Raw genomic sequence first — 12,007 nt, 5'->3', positions numbered from 1 at the left:
GACAGAAGGACAGAAGGACAGAAGGACAGAAGGACAGAAGGACAGAAAAGAAAGAAAAGAAAGAAAAGAAAGAAAAGAAAGAAAAGAAAGAAAAGAAAGAAAAGAAAGAAAAGAAAGAAAAGAAAGAAAAGATCCAGACGCAGAGCTTATCTGCTTTATGAGGACCCCTGCAGTTACAGCTATGCCAGGGAGAAGAAAGATCCTGGCAAAGACCCCTAGCAGACAGGCCCTGTATGCTGACATAAGCACAGCTAAATCATCTGCCCAAACAACTTCGGAACAACAAAAGCTCTCTTTGAAAGCCGTGTCCACGCAGGGATGCTGTCTGCACTGACATGCGGTACGCCCAGGGTCTGAGCAGGTCTGTGCCAACAACCCAGAGCTGAAAAAGAGAATCCAGAAATTTTGAGCAGGGTTCTTGCTAGGAGAGGCCCCAACCTGCCCAACTACATGTGTATGGACAAAGAGATAGGAATTGATGTTCTTTGCAAGTAAACGTAACTCGCCTCTTGTCTTCTGTCTTCACTTCTTCCCATCCTGTTTCGCCCACCCTTCAGTCCATGCAGAGTTCACCCCACCAGAGCAATGATTTGACATCCACGATTCACTCTGAATCTCCCATGCTCTGTGTGCATGCACGCAAGTGGCATTTAGAGGAGGGTGGATGGCTGCTTTGGGTGTTTTGTTGTGTTTTACATTGCACGGAGCCTGGCATATTCTGATCCTGGTCCTGTTTTCAGACAGCTGATTTGGTATAGAGACTTAATTACTAGGAGAAAAGAGGTAATGGCGTACAGCCACTGCAAGCAAACTCAGTGTAGGTATTTCCTCGCGCTGTTATTGATTGCTCTTTCAGATGAGCTCATGCCGAAGCATTCTATCAACAATTGGAAGAAGTCTCAGACACATCAGCTGTTCAACTCGAAAATGTAAAGTCAGCACTTTGTTTTCTCATGCAGATGGCATCTTCCAAAATAAATTGTTGTGAGTAGCTATCCGTATCTTTCACTGAGTTCATTCATATACGGTATTCTTCCACTTTCCAAAGATGGGCGTCTCTTAAATACCAAATTCGTCAGAGACACCACTTCTTAGAGCCACCACATTCTCAGCGTATCAGTGCATGTTCTTAGCACGTCAGTGAGATAAAACCTCAGCTCCAGGCCTTGCTGGAAGGCCTACAATCCTTCGTCCTTCTAAATTGCAGAAGTGACATTTGTCTCTGGACAGTTGACCAGACCTTTCCACTTAAATCAGAATTAATTCATCTGTTGCATTTGTTGCACGGTTCACAGAAACCTACCCGTGTCAAGGCTTACTTCTCAACGGGGCTCCTTACAGAACTGACTTGATTAGGCCGTATGGACCAAGGACGTTTTTATTTCCTGTACCACAGTTTATGTATTGAAAATGTATGGAAAGGATCATCTTAAATGCTTTACTTGTCATGGTTTGGGTTTGCTTTTGTTTGGTGGTTTGATTCTTTTTTTTTTTCTTTTTAATGCTCCCACCTCTAAAGGTTTCTGTTTGAGGAGCAATGACTGTCATCTTCCATTGTTGTCAGTGATGCTGAATCAATAGCTGCCCTCAGTCAGGATCCAAATTTATAGAGAAAAAGGGAGCCAAAGGAGATGCACTGTGCTGTCTTTACCTGTCCTGTTACTGCGCTCTCTTTACCTGTTCTGTTACTTTAATTCTGTAATTAAAAAAAAACATTAGTTCCAATTCTTCCTATCTGCCCCTGATACATCTGTCTGGTCTCTCTTTAATTAAAACTTAATTTAAGCGTGACTGCTAGTCAATTCTAACTAATAAACACATGCTACCCATTGATAAATAGATTTTATTATTTTCCTAAAATGCTAAGAGTTTTATAACACAGTTAAGAAGCTGAAGCGTGCAGTTACACAAGAGATGTTCTTGTGGCGTGCCCTAAAGCTGACCGTGTACCCAGCGGCATCACCTGTTTCAAACACCCCATGGCCAGTGCTGACATTCGCGCACAGTCAGGACTTCACAAACTAGGGAGGATGAGGCAAACCCAACTGTTCTGTACGACCAAGTAGCGTTACTCCATTTGTAACGTCCTCCCAGTCACCCTCGACAGCCTTGTAAGGAAAGCAAATCAAGGCAGGAGTGTGCCAGATCACAGATTTAACCCTGGATCAATTCCTTTCAGTCCTTTTTTAGCACCCTAGCACCCGATTGACATAACTTCCCATCCCTGCAGCCCCTTGAGAGCTGCTGTCACCCACAGCTTCAACTGCTACGCTCAATTCCACCATCCAAGCTCCTAAGCGGCGTGCTAACCAGTTCTGCATCCGCTTCACAGCAGTTCTGACTACGCCACGTCCAGCCTCTCACACAGGAACGCCGTAAGGCATGGTAGCAAAACTGCTACTAGCAAAACTGCCAGATAGGCTATCTTAACGTTTTGCACCGAGCTGGAAAGGTTCCTCACCTTCCCGTCTTCCAGCAGGTAGCAGAGATGTGTACAAGGCTGGTGGCACTGAAGGACGAGGAAGCTGGATCTTTCCGCTTCCCGCTGGGCAAAGCCAAAAGCAAATCTCTACGCCACTCCATTACCGCTCTCTTAAAATCATTCCTCAGCGTCAGCCTTGCATGTAATAACCTACTTCAGGCTTACATAATATGGAAAAATCCAAGTTTGTTCCTGCCTAGAAGCTGGTCTAGCAGGCATCGCAGCCCATGCTCCCGCCTTGCTCCCCTCTCACTTGCGCTAAAACGATCGCAACTGAGACCCAGCAGAGCCCCCCGGGACTGAAAATACTTCGCAAGTCCGCAAAAATAAACGCGTGCCTTTCTCCTTGGAAATGCACGCTAATTTCGAACTGCGCCATTTGGCTTGTGATCACAACTTGTAACTGGCAAGAACTCCCACTGTTATTACTTTTTGGGATAACTCCTACCCACATGGTGACAGATGGCATACTCCACCTCTGCTGAGGAGGTGTAGGAGCACTGCCTGCTGTCAGCATTGCATTAAAAAAAATTAAAATCAAGACACGGATAATATTACCAGTCTGAAGAGAAAGCAGGTGGGCACACGTAGCCTTCACCGAACAATAGCCCTTTCTTTCCTGGTGCCTGTCTGACTAAATCCCCAATCCTGAAGGCCAAAAAAGCAGGGGATGTCTCAACACACAACCAAGCCCTAGCCAAAGGTTGGTGCCCATGGAAAGCTGCTCACAAAGACCTCAAGCAGGCACCGATGTTGTAACTGTGAAGCAGAGTAACTCACACCAGTAACGGTGTGAAACAGCAGAAAAATGAGTCGGGGTCCTCCACACAGATCTTATGTTGAAAATGAAACAGAGCTATTTGAATAATAGGAAAAAACACCCATGAAGTTAGCAAGTGGGAGATTTCCCCCTTTCATATGACGAACGTGAAATACTTTGCAATATGAAGGCTGCTCAAACAGATACCAAGCATTAGATCCCAATGTAAATGACTACAGAAAGCTACAGATTAACTGTCAGCTACATGCACAGAGTAACTGCCTGGACCCCTGCCCCTTTGCACGTAGCCATAAAAATAAAGTCAGAGGAAGAACACCACAGCCTGCGAGCTTGGGGCTGACCAGCAAAATCGCCCAGCGCGAACACCGACTGGGACCATTCCAACCCCTGCAGCCACTCACACTTGCATCCCTCCAACTGGCTCGGCTGTACAGCTGCCATAAAAGTTTGACGCACGTTTCCTTTTGGCTCCTTTCTCCAAGCATTCGGTAATTCTAAAACCCATCCTCGTGACATTTTATATGTTTTTTCCCCTCTCTCAGAACCCTTCCCTGTTCTTTTCCATAAAACCTCTAGAGGACAGCAAGTTGTTTATCCATCCCCTCATCTCCCCTTTGCTGAGGACTTTCTTCTGCCCCGCTTACAAGCAACAGCCTGCCCGGGTCCACCCCATTGACCTCCCCGTGCTCAGACACGCGCTAACCACTGAGCAGGGAGCCAAGGCATGAAACTAAAAGTCTGTACACTATTAAGAAAACCTAAAGAAAGAGCAAGCGGGAGCTTCGGCCTGAAAGGACAAGGCTATTTTGCCCAACCTCCTCCATTTACAGACCCCAGCATCGTGCCGCCATCCCTCCCTCCCACAACGCCACGACTTCTGGCAGGGTACCGAAGGCGTAAGCTTTGCAGCTGACGTCTCTCACACATTAAAGACGCACCACAAGTGCAGCGTACCTTCACCTTGCAGTTACTAGAGCTCTTCTAATTGTTACCTGGGACATTAGAGAGCACGCTGCTACCAAAAATAACTTCTTGACACAGAATAATCCCACAGGAGAAAACGGGAGACGGAAACGCCTGTGCTCTTGGAGAGGGGAGTAAGACCCACACAAGGAAAGATGGGCACTTCGCTGTCACTGCGCTCCAGTTGCACTTTGTTCCTTTATTTTCTAATAATATTTCTCCACAAAAACTGCTAATTTGATTGGATCCCAGTCTGAGAAGAGAAGAAAGCAGAAGCTCGTGTTCATGGATGGAACAAGTCACCACCAGAACGTGCTGGGCCAGGCCAGGAGGACGCAACAAGCCTGCTCATCACACCCACCCGGCAGAAATTCCAGGGGGGGAAATGGTCAAGTGGGGTTGTTCTTCTTCACCTCACCCCTGAGAGGCAGTTGAGCAGTGAGGGGCTGACAGCTTTCAGCAGAGAGGGATCAGCAGCTGGGTGGTGGCACAGACAGGTAGGAAACCCTTCAGAGAGCAGTAAGAGGCAAGCCTTTATTTTTACTTTTTCCCTGAAACAGGAAAGCCAATAAGCCAGTTTCCATTTAACAACTGCAGAAGGAATCCAAACCCTCTAACATTTATCCCTCTGGTTATTAGTCCAGACACACGAGCAGGAAGCTACGTAACGCACATTTGTTTCTCCTTACAGTTTTCTCCTGATTCTTCATTGGATTTTTTCCCCATTTCATATGAAATACAGAATCAAACCCAGAGAGAAGCAGCCCGCTAACGGTGCTAAGCATGACACCGGAGCCCATAAAGATGGCTCACCAACACATAACACGACACAGGAGCCCATAAAGACGGCTCACCAACATGTAACATGACACAGGAGCCCATAAAGACGGCTCACCAACACATAACATGACACAGGAGCCCATAAAGACGGCTCGCGAACACGTAACATGACACAGGAGCCCATAAAGATGGCTCACCAACACATAACACGACACAGGAGCCCATAAAGATGGCTCGCGAACACGTAAGCCACCCGTTAAAACACTGCCCAAAGGATCGAGCTCAATCAGTTTAATATTTGGGCGGAAAATTCACCTGCAAGGAGCTTCGGATTACCATTCAGTGACAGGAGCTGAACAGAACAGGCCAAAACTGTTTCCAGGTTCAGCACATTAAGGTTCTTCGGAGAACATCAGTCAGTGCTCTTCAGCAATGGGAATCAATACACAGCTGCCTTCTGGAGCCACGAGCTCTATAAATATTCACGTTCTGAAGAGAGATTTTGTGTTGTCTTTCCTTCTGATACTTCTCATACACACCAACTGTTTCTCTTCTTCAAACACAGTCAGTAAATTTCTAACCAAACTAAGAAAGAAACCCAAATTTTGGAGACCAAGAGCCAGAAGTGCCTAAAATAAGGGGGACGCACGCATTAAGGCAACTGAAAAAAAAGTTCCTGCAGTGAAGTTTCCTACTGGCCACTTTAAAATACATTTTACTTAAATATCCCAAGTACAGAAAAACAGCTGCAATCTGCCAAAACAGCATTCTGTCTGCCCTGGAAATCCTACAGGCACAAAGGGGAAAATGAAGTCACTAAAAGCCCAAAATATCTAAAAATGAGTAAATGGTTAATTTGTATCCATGCTGCAGGGGCACCTTCCTCTTCTTTCTCATCCTCAGTAAGGAAGAGCAAATTCCCAACGTGGCTGCTATCGCAGGTAGGAGTTCACCTGTCCAAAACACTTTTTCCATTAACGTAACCCTTTCAACTCGAGGCTACAGAACTAAGACCACTACAACTCAACCCTAATTAGCGATTAAAGGTGATGTACGTAAGAATTAGACAACAGAATATTCAACATTAAAGGCTTGGAGAAAAAACCCTAACCGCTGTTATTTGGGAATTTTACCTCATCCGCTGTGTCAGGCTGTTCCAACTGAGCCGAGTGCAGAAGACGCAGTCCAACTCTTCAGCTGAACTTCATTAGCCAGCGAGGTATTTATACAAGCTGCAGGTTTGAAGTATGACACAATGGAAACCTGCAAAGCATCGCTGAAAACCAACTCTCCTCTTTTAATGGGAAAAAAAAAAAAAATGAAGATACGGAAAAGGGGATGTGAAGACAGCTAACTCCCACAGCCACCCCTCTGCTGCCTCACGCAACCTGCTCTAAAAGAAGCGAGCACAAACTTCCAGGTCCAGCACCTCGAGGAAAGAGAAGCAAGAACGGCTGCCTCCATCCTCCCAAGCGTTGCAAAGTTTCAGATAAAGGAAGAAAGAAATTCGCTGTCTGCGTAGCCTTGCAGCTCAGCTCAGGAACAAACGCAGCTTTGAGCCTGCCCTGCTTTGATCAGCACAGTGAGGTGGAGAAGCTCACCAGATGACTTCTCAACGACTTATGTCAAATGGGGCGACATGACTGGAAGTGGCTGTGGGGTTAAAAAAGATTATTCAGACATACCAGGATCTTAACCTTGGACATGCACCATTCTTTAGTAAGACAAGCCAACGGTGACCAACCAACAAGTTGCTCCAAGACTTCCACGTTCAGACAACGAAAGACCTCTAACAAAACAAGAAACCACTCCCCGGTCGAAGGAAGAAGGAAAAGCAACCGCAGCCTTCATACCAGAGCTATCAGGGCACTCCAGGAGACATTCCTGCAGTTACCAACACGCTCCTCCATAAAGGAGGAAGAGATAAGCACCGCTAACAGCCCAACACTCATGTTGTATGCGCTGCTCTTCAGGGGCTGCTCCCGGCCACGGGAGCCCACGATGGCCCCGGTCAGAGGGGACTCTGGGCAGGTAGCCTTTGGGGGATGGATGGGGACGGGGAGGATGGGTCAGGGACTTCAGTTGTGTTTGATAAAGAGCACAGAATCATTACGCTTTGAAAAGACCACCAAACTGCTCCTACTGAGTGCTGCTGGGGCTGCCTGTGGCAAACCAGACATTGTTCTTATGAATCAACGGAGATGGGGTAAGGAAGGGGAAAAACTGAAAGCGCTCTGACCGCTCCGATTTTAAAGGCCAAAAAAGCAACGTTTGAGCAAATAAGGGCTCCCCTTTGCATGGACCAAGGAAAAAAGCTTTACCTAGATATATAAAAATCTGTAAAATTGACCAAGTAAGCAAGTCTTACCCCACGGTTTGTTTCATGCAGAACATGTACAAAGTCAACTGTTACCCGTCCGTTAAACACTCCGAGCAACATTTCCTCCAGCAATCACACAACGTGGCACAGACATAAACCTGAGTCAAATACGAACACCATACTTTGTGATACCATTACTAACGCCTTCCTGAGAGTGGTTTTCAAGATGGAGTCTCTCACATCGCAGCATAAATTAACTCGTTTGACACAGATTAGGAAGACAGGCAGTAACGCTGCCAACAAGAGAACCAGACCGTCAGTGAGTGCTATGGGCGGCTCCAGAGATCTCCTGAGGACCCGAAACACCCCAGTGCCGTTAGCACAGCACCCAAAACATACTGCACTTTAACTCCATGACAGCAATTTCTCTCTCCCATCAGAATCCCGCAGCCAATTCCAGGTTATAAATCAGATTCCTCTCCAATTTGCCTTCATCCTCATCCCGGAACTGGATCCTTTTGCTGTGCGCTCCTATGCTGAACCTCGGCAAACTAAATCTGATGGGGAGGCTGCACAAAGCCAAAATTTCAAGACCAGGCTCCACGCCCCCAGTTTGTCTGTTCTTTAATCATACCAAATAGCCCCCACCTTCTCTAATTAACATAGGGTTTGTATTTAATTACTTTTTAAATGAATGTAAAACAAACTACTGTATTTCAGACCCATAAAATAATGGGACCAGAATAATTCTATGTAGCATGACTAGAATTTGTTTTTTAGAGCTCATAAAATCCAGAAACGAACGATCCAGTTCACTCCACCCCTGCAATATTTGCAGATGCAGTGAGCTTTAAGTACGGATTTGTCTCCAGTGAACGCAACGGGTACTCTCTCCACCTTGAAGCTACAACGAACACGCCATTTCAAGACAAAGAGTCAACATTACAAGAATCAGAAACCACCAGCGGGCTCAATTCTGCTCTCAGCACAGAGCGTGGTAGCCTGCCACGGGCCTCACAGGTCCTGCCTCCAGCTCCTGCACCACCACGCTGCTTTTGCATGTTCAAAGGATGCTGAACAATGTTCTGAGAGGTTGGCACCTCTGTAGTAAACATATCAGAAGGTGCAAGGGCCACAATCTATGACATACACAAGGCTGTACGATTGTAAGTATTCTTTGCACAGCACTGAGCATAAATCCTCACTGAAAAGCAGCCCCACACCTCTAACGGTGCCATTCCTGGAGACCTTTCCAAGGCTTCACACAAGTACTCCAGGCACGGGCTTGGAACCAGCATCACCCGCTCCAAGAGCTCGCTGCTGCCACGCAGGGCAGATCCAGCCTCCTTCCTGGGTTACGCTCCCGCATCCTCCTCGCACGCACCACCCTGATGTTCCACACAACAAGTCCAGTTTGTTGATTCTGCTAGAAAGGAACTCTGCAGAAAGAAATGGCTGTCATCCACCCAGCAGCTGCTCGAGCATTTAACTGTGCAGCCGAGAGGGGCTGCACCACCACCCAAAGCACTGCTGCCACGAGGGCAGACACGGGGTCACTGACTTTGCAGCAGTTCCTAAAATCAGCTTTATCTCACCAAAAGCCTACGCTTAGAGTCATCTGCTTGTCGGGGTGGCAGAGGAAGTCAACCCGCCTTATCAGGCTGCAGGAAAGAAAATTCAGGCTCAAAAGTTTAAATAAAAAGAATCAATAATCAGGGCTTTATACATCAAAAAGACACAAATGAGGAAGTAATTTTAAAAATTCTAAAGGATTTTTTTTCTTTTATTTCAGACTGTGGAGCGATAGGTGTTGCTAGTCTCTCAGCTGATCACGAGTTCAATCACTTCTAGAAAAGGAACATTTACATAGAACATAAGGACGAACATCATTTTTTTCTTTTCTTTTTTAAAGAAAACAAACCATGCACAAGGAGGGCTGCAGATCGCTCGTTTTCCTTTTTCAGAGCACCAGGCTTTTTTGGTGCTGGTGGTGGGTTTTTTGGTTTATTTTAAGAGTTTTCTGGGTGCCTTCTTATTGTTTTCCTTTTGTTGTTTAACAAAAAAGTAAAATATGCTATTGCTGATGTTAACGAGCATTCTGAAATTTAAAAATATGTAAGATTCCATACCTATAAAATTTAAATATGCTGTAAGCAAACCAAACAAGGCCTACAGAACCCAGTGTAGAGCGCACGACAACATTTTAAGGGATGCACATCTGGACCTAATACAGCCTGCGTTTACGCACCTTAATATTCATAAATGAGAATTTGCAAGCAGAAAGTTAGGCATGCTCATCTGTACCACCGTGTAAAAACTAATCTATTAGAAACTCACTGGACATAACAGGTACGTTCAGGGATTTCTCAGCAGCAACGTATGTATCACTTATATTCTAAAGGTTCAATAGAAAGTAAATCTAGGGTACGTAACTTGAAATGTTGACAGGTAATCATTAGGCACCTCAGAAAACACCTTTTTGTTCAGAATATGCATTTCTAGTTAAAAAAGCATGCAAACATCGGATCATGGCAAGCCAATGGAAAAGATGGAAAGATGAGAACAAGACAGGAATTGCTACAAGGCAATCAATACTGACAACTCGGTTATTTTATGACCATGTAGCAGTCATCCAGTTTCACTGAGCGCGTAACCAGTAACCCAGGCTGTAATTACACGTCTAAATCTGCAGGCGAGCATGTCTTGGTGTTCTACGACCACAATCCAGATCCAAACAGGATACGGTCCGACCGCTCCTCTCCACGCCAGAGCAATTGGTGGTAAGTCTGGAGCACGCACAGCCTCCCGCATTTAAGATGCTCTTAGCAAGTTACTACAAAAAAGCAGCACGACTCCTTAAGGAGCACTTTGTTTATTTTTTTTAGAAGCCCCAGACTCACAATGCCCACAAACCTTGAGCAGCTCACATATTCTTGCCTAAGCACTGCTGCCTGGTTTTTACCCCCAACAGTTCATTCACAGAGCAAACAAGAAAGGATTTTGATTATGGCAAGCTACAAATGCAATATATTGTGCTATCGTGGTTTAATTGCACATTCATCACCTATTTCATAGCTAAACGTACCTCTACACAAAGTATCCATGATCTAAGGTGTCTCTCGCCACTCCAGTAAGAAAGCCTCACGTGACTGTAGCTAGCAAATTCTCCTCAAAACGCTGTCACCAAAACACACTTATTTTACTATATGTTGGTTTTAATCCCCACGCTAGGATTGGATGCTTTCAGTTTCAGGTTTTGGTTTCTAAGGCTTAAGATTTAAATACGAAAAATCAGCGACAGCCAACCTTCAGCATTCTGAAGAGATCATTCCGAGCTCCAACCTGAGAAACGCTGCGAGCAGGGTTTCATGGCCGTGTTGTTCTCTATCGCACGTTTGCTCTATTTCTTCTCGCTCATCTCCCCGTTTCAGCATTCATTTGCCTTCGCTCACTATCCTGTAGCAATGCCACACTCCACAACAGCCCTAATTAACCTTTATAATTAATGTGATTTAACTTCTCCAGATATTTTTCCTTCCTTATGCCACGTCCACCTGTATAACAGCCTAAGATCCACACCGATGCACCATTCCCTAGACCACCTCGCTGTCTGCCATACGCTCCTGAACTTGCAGACACAAACAGGGACAAGAACGGCTCTTCCCTGCAAAACACACACACCAGCGCAGCCGTCTGCCTCACCGTATCTCCTTTCTTCTTTACATTTTAGCCCCCAACAGCCAGCCCACGCCTGGAACAGAAAGCCGCTGCGTGTCATCAGCCTCCCCGCTCCTTACTCACCCCCGGGAGGAAGAGGAGGGAGGATTTCAAGCCCTGCTTTCCTCAAGAGGCGTCGGGCAGGGCTGCGGGGGGCTCCTCACGGGCATCCTCTCTGCCACCCAGTGCCTGTGAAGGAGAGAGCCCATTCACAAGGCAGATCCCCCCTGCGTGGCTCAATCCCACCTTGGGATCCCCACTTGGGATCCCCGCAGCCCCACTCACGCCCAGGTGCCCCCGCAGCCGGCTCTGAGCCCCCCCCAATGCCCCCCAAACGCCACGGCTGGGCTGAGCCAAGCGGAGCCGTGCGACCACCCCACAGCACCCCACAGCCCCCTGGGGCCGCCGCCCCTCAGCTCTGCAGCCCTGGCTAATGTGGGGGGGGCTGAGGGGGGTAACGGGGGTGTGAGGATGGGGGTTAGTGGGGTGTAGGGGGGGTAACGGGGTGAGGATGGGGGTAAGGGGGTGTAATTGGGGTGAGGATGGGGGGTAAGGGAGGGTGAGGAGGTGCATCGGGGTGGCGGGGGGGGGGGGGCGACGCCCCGCGACGCGGTGGTGCCCCCTCAGGGCCTTCCCTCGCCCGCCTCAGCGGCGGCCCTCACACACACCCCACACACACCCCACACACACACCCCACACACAGCCCTCGCCCCCCTCGCCCCCCACACGCACCGCCCGCGGCTGAGGAGCGGGGGCCGCCTCCCTCTCCGCACACCGCCGCGGCGGGCGGGCGGGCGGGCGGCTGAGGGAGCGACGAGCCGAGCCGAGCCGAGCCGAGCCGAGCCGAGCCGAGCGCGCTCCCGGCGGGGAGGGGACGGCGAGGGGCGGGGGGCGGCCGCTGCGGCTGCTCGCTCGGCGCCCGGGCTCCCGCAGCGCCCCCCCCCGCTCCCGCCCGACCGCAGCG

General features: G+C 47.9%; 1 protein-coding gene across 15 annotated transcripts in view; it reads right to left on the bottom strand.

Annotated features, from left to right (window-relative positions):
* Window positions 1–12,007, bottom strand: part of TANC2 (tetratricopeptide repeat, ankyrin repeat and coiled-coil containing 2) — a 278,090-nt gene that overhangs the window by 234,099 nt on the left and 31,984 nt on the right. For 11 of the 15 annotated variants that reach the window (XM_035347940.1, XM_035347945.1, XM_035347946.1 and 8 more), the window contains exons 1-2: window positions 11,776–11,836; window positions 11,128–11,232 (exon numbers count right to left, since the gene is read on the bottom strand). The exons of 1 other annotated variant lie outside the window; for it this stretch is intronic. The gene's annotated coding sequence lies outside the window, so the exon portion shown is untranslated. Of the gene's footprint in view, window positions 1–10,632; window positions 11,035–11,127; window positions 11,233–11,775; window positions 11,837–12,007 lie in introns of those variants that run through there. 3 more of the 15 variants (XM_035347941.1, XM_035347943.1, XM_035347944.1) reach the window with 3 other exon arrangements.

The sequence above is a fragment of the Oxyura jamaicensis genome, chromosome 27 (genome assembly GCF_011077185.1).
Source record: "Oxyura jamaicensis isolate SHBP4307 breed ruddy duck chromosome 27, BPBGC_Ojam_1.0, whole genome shotgun sequence".
NCBI classification, from domain to species: Eukaryota; Metazoa; Chordata; class Aves; order Anseriformes; family Anatidae; genus Oxyura; species Oxyura jamaicensis.
This window is presented reverse-complemented; position numbering and strand designations above follow the sequence as displayed.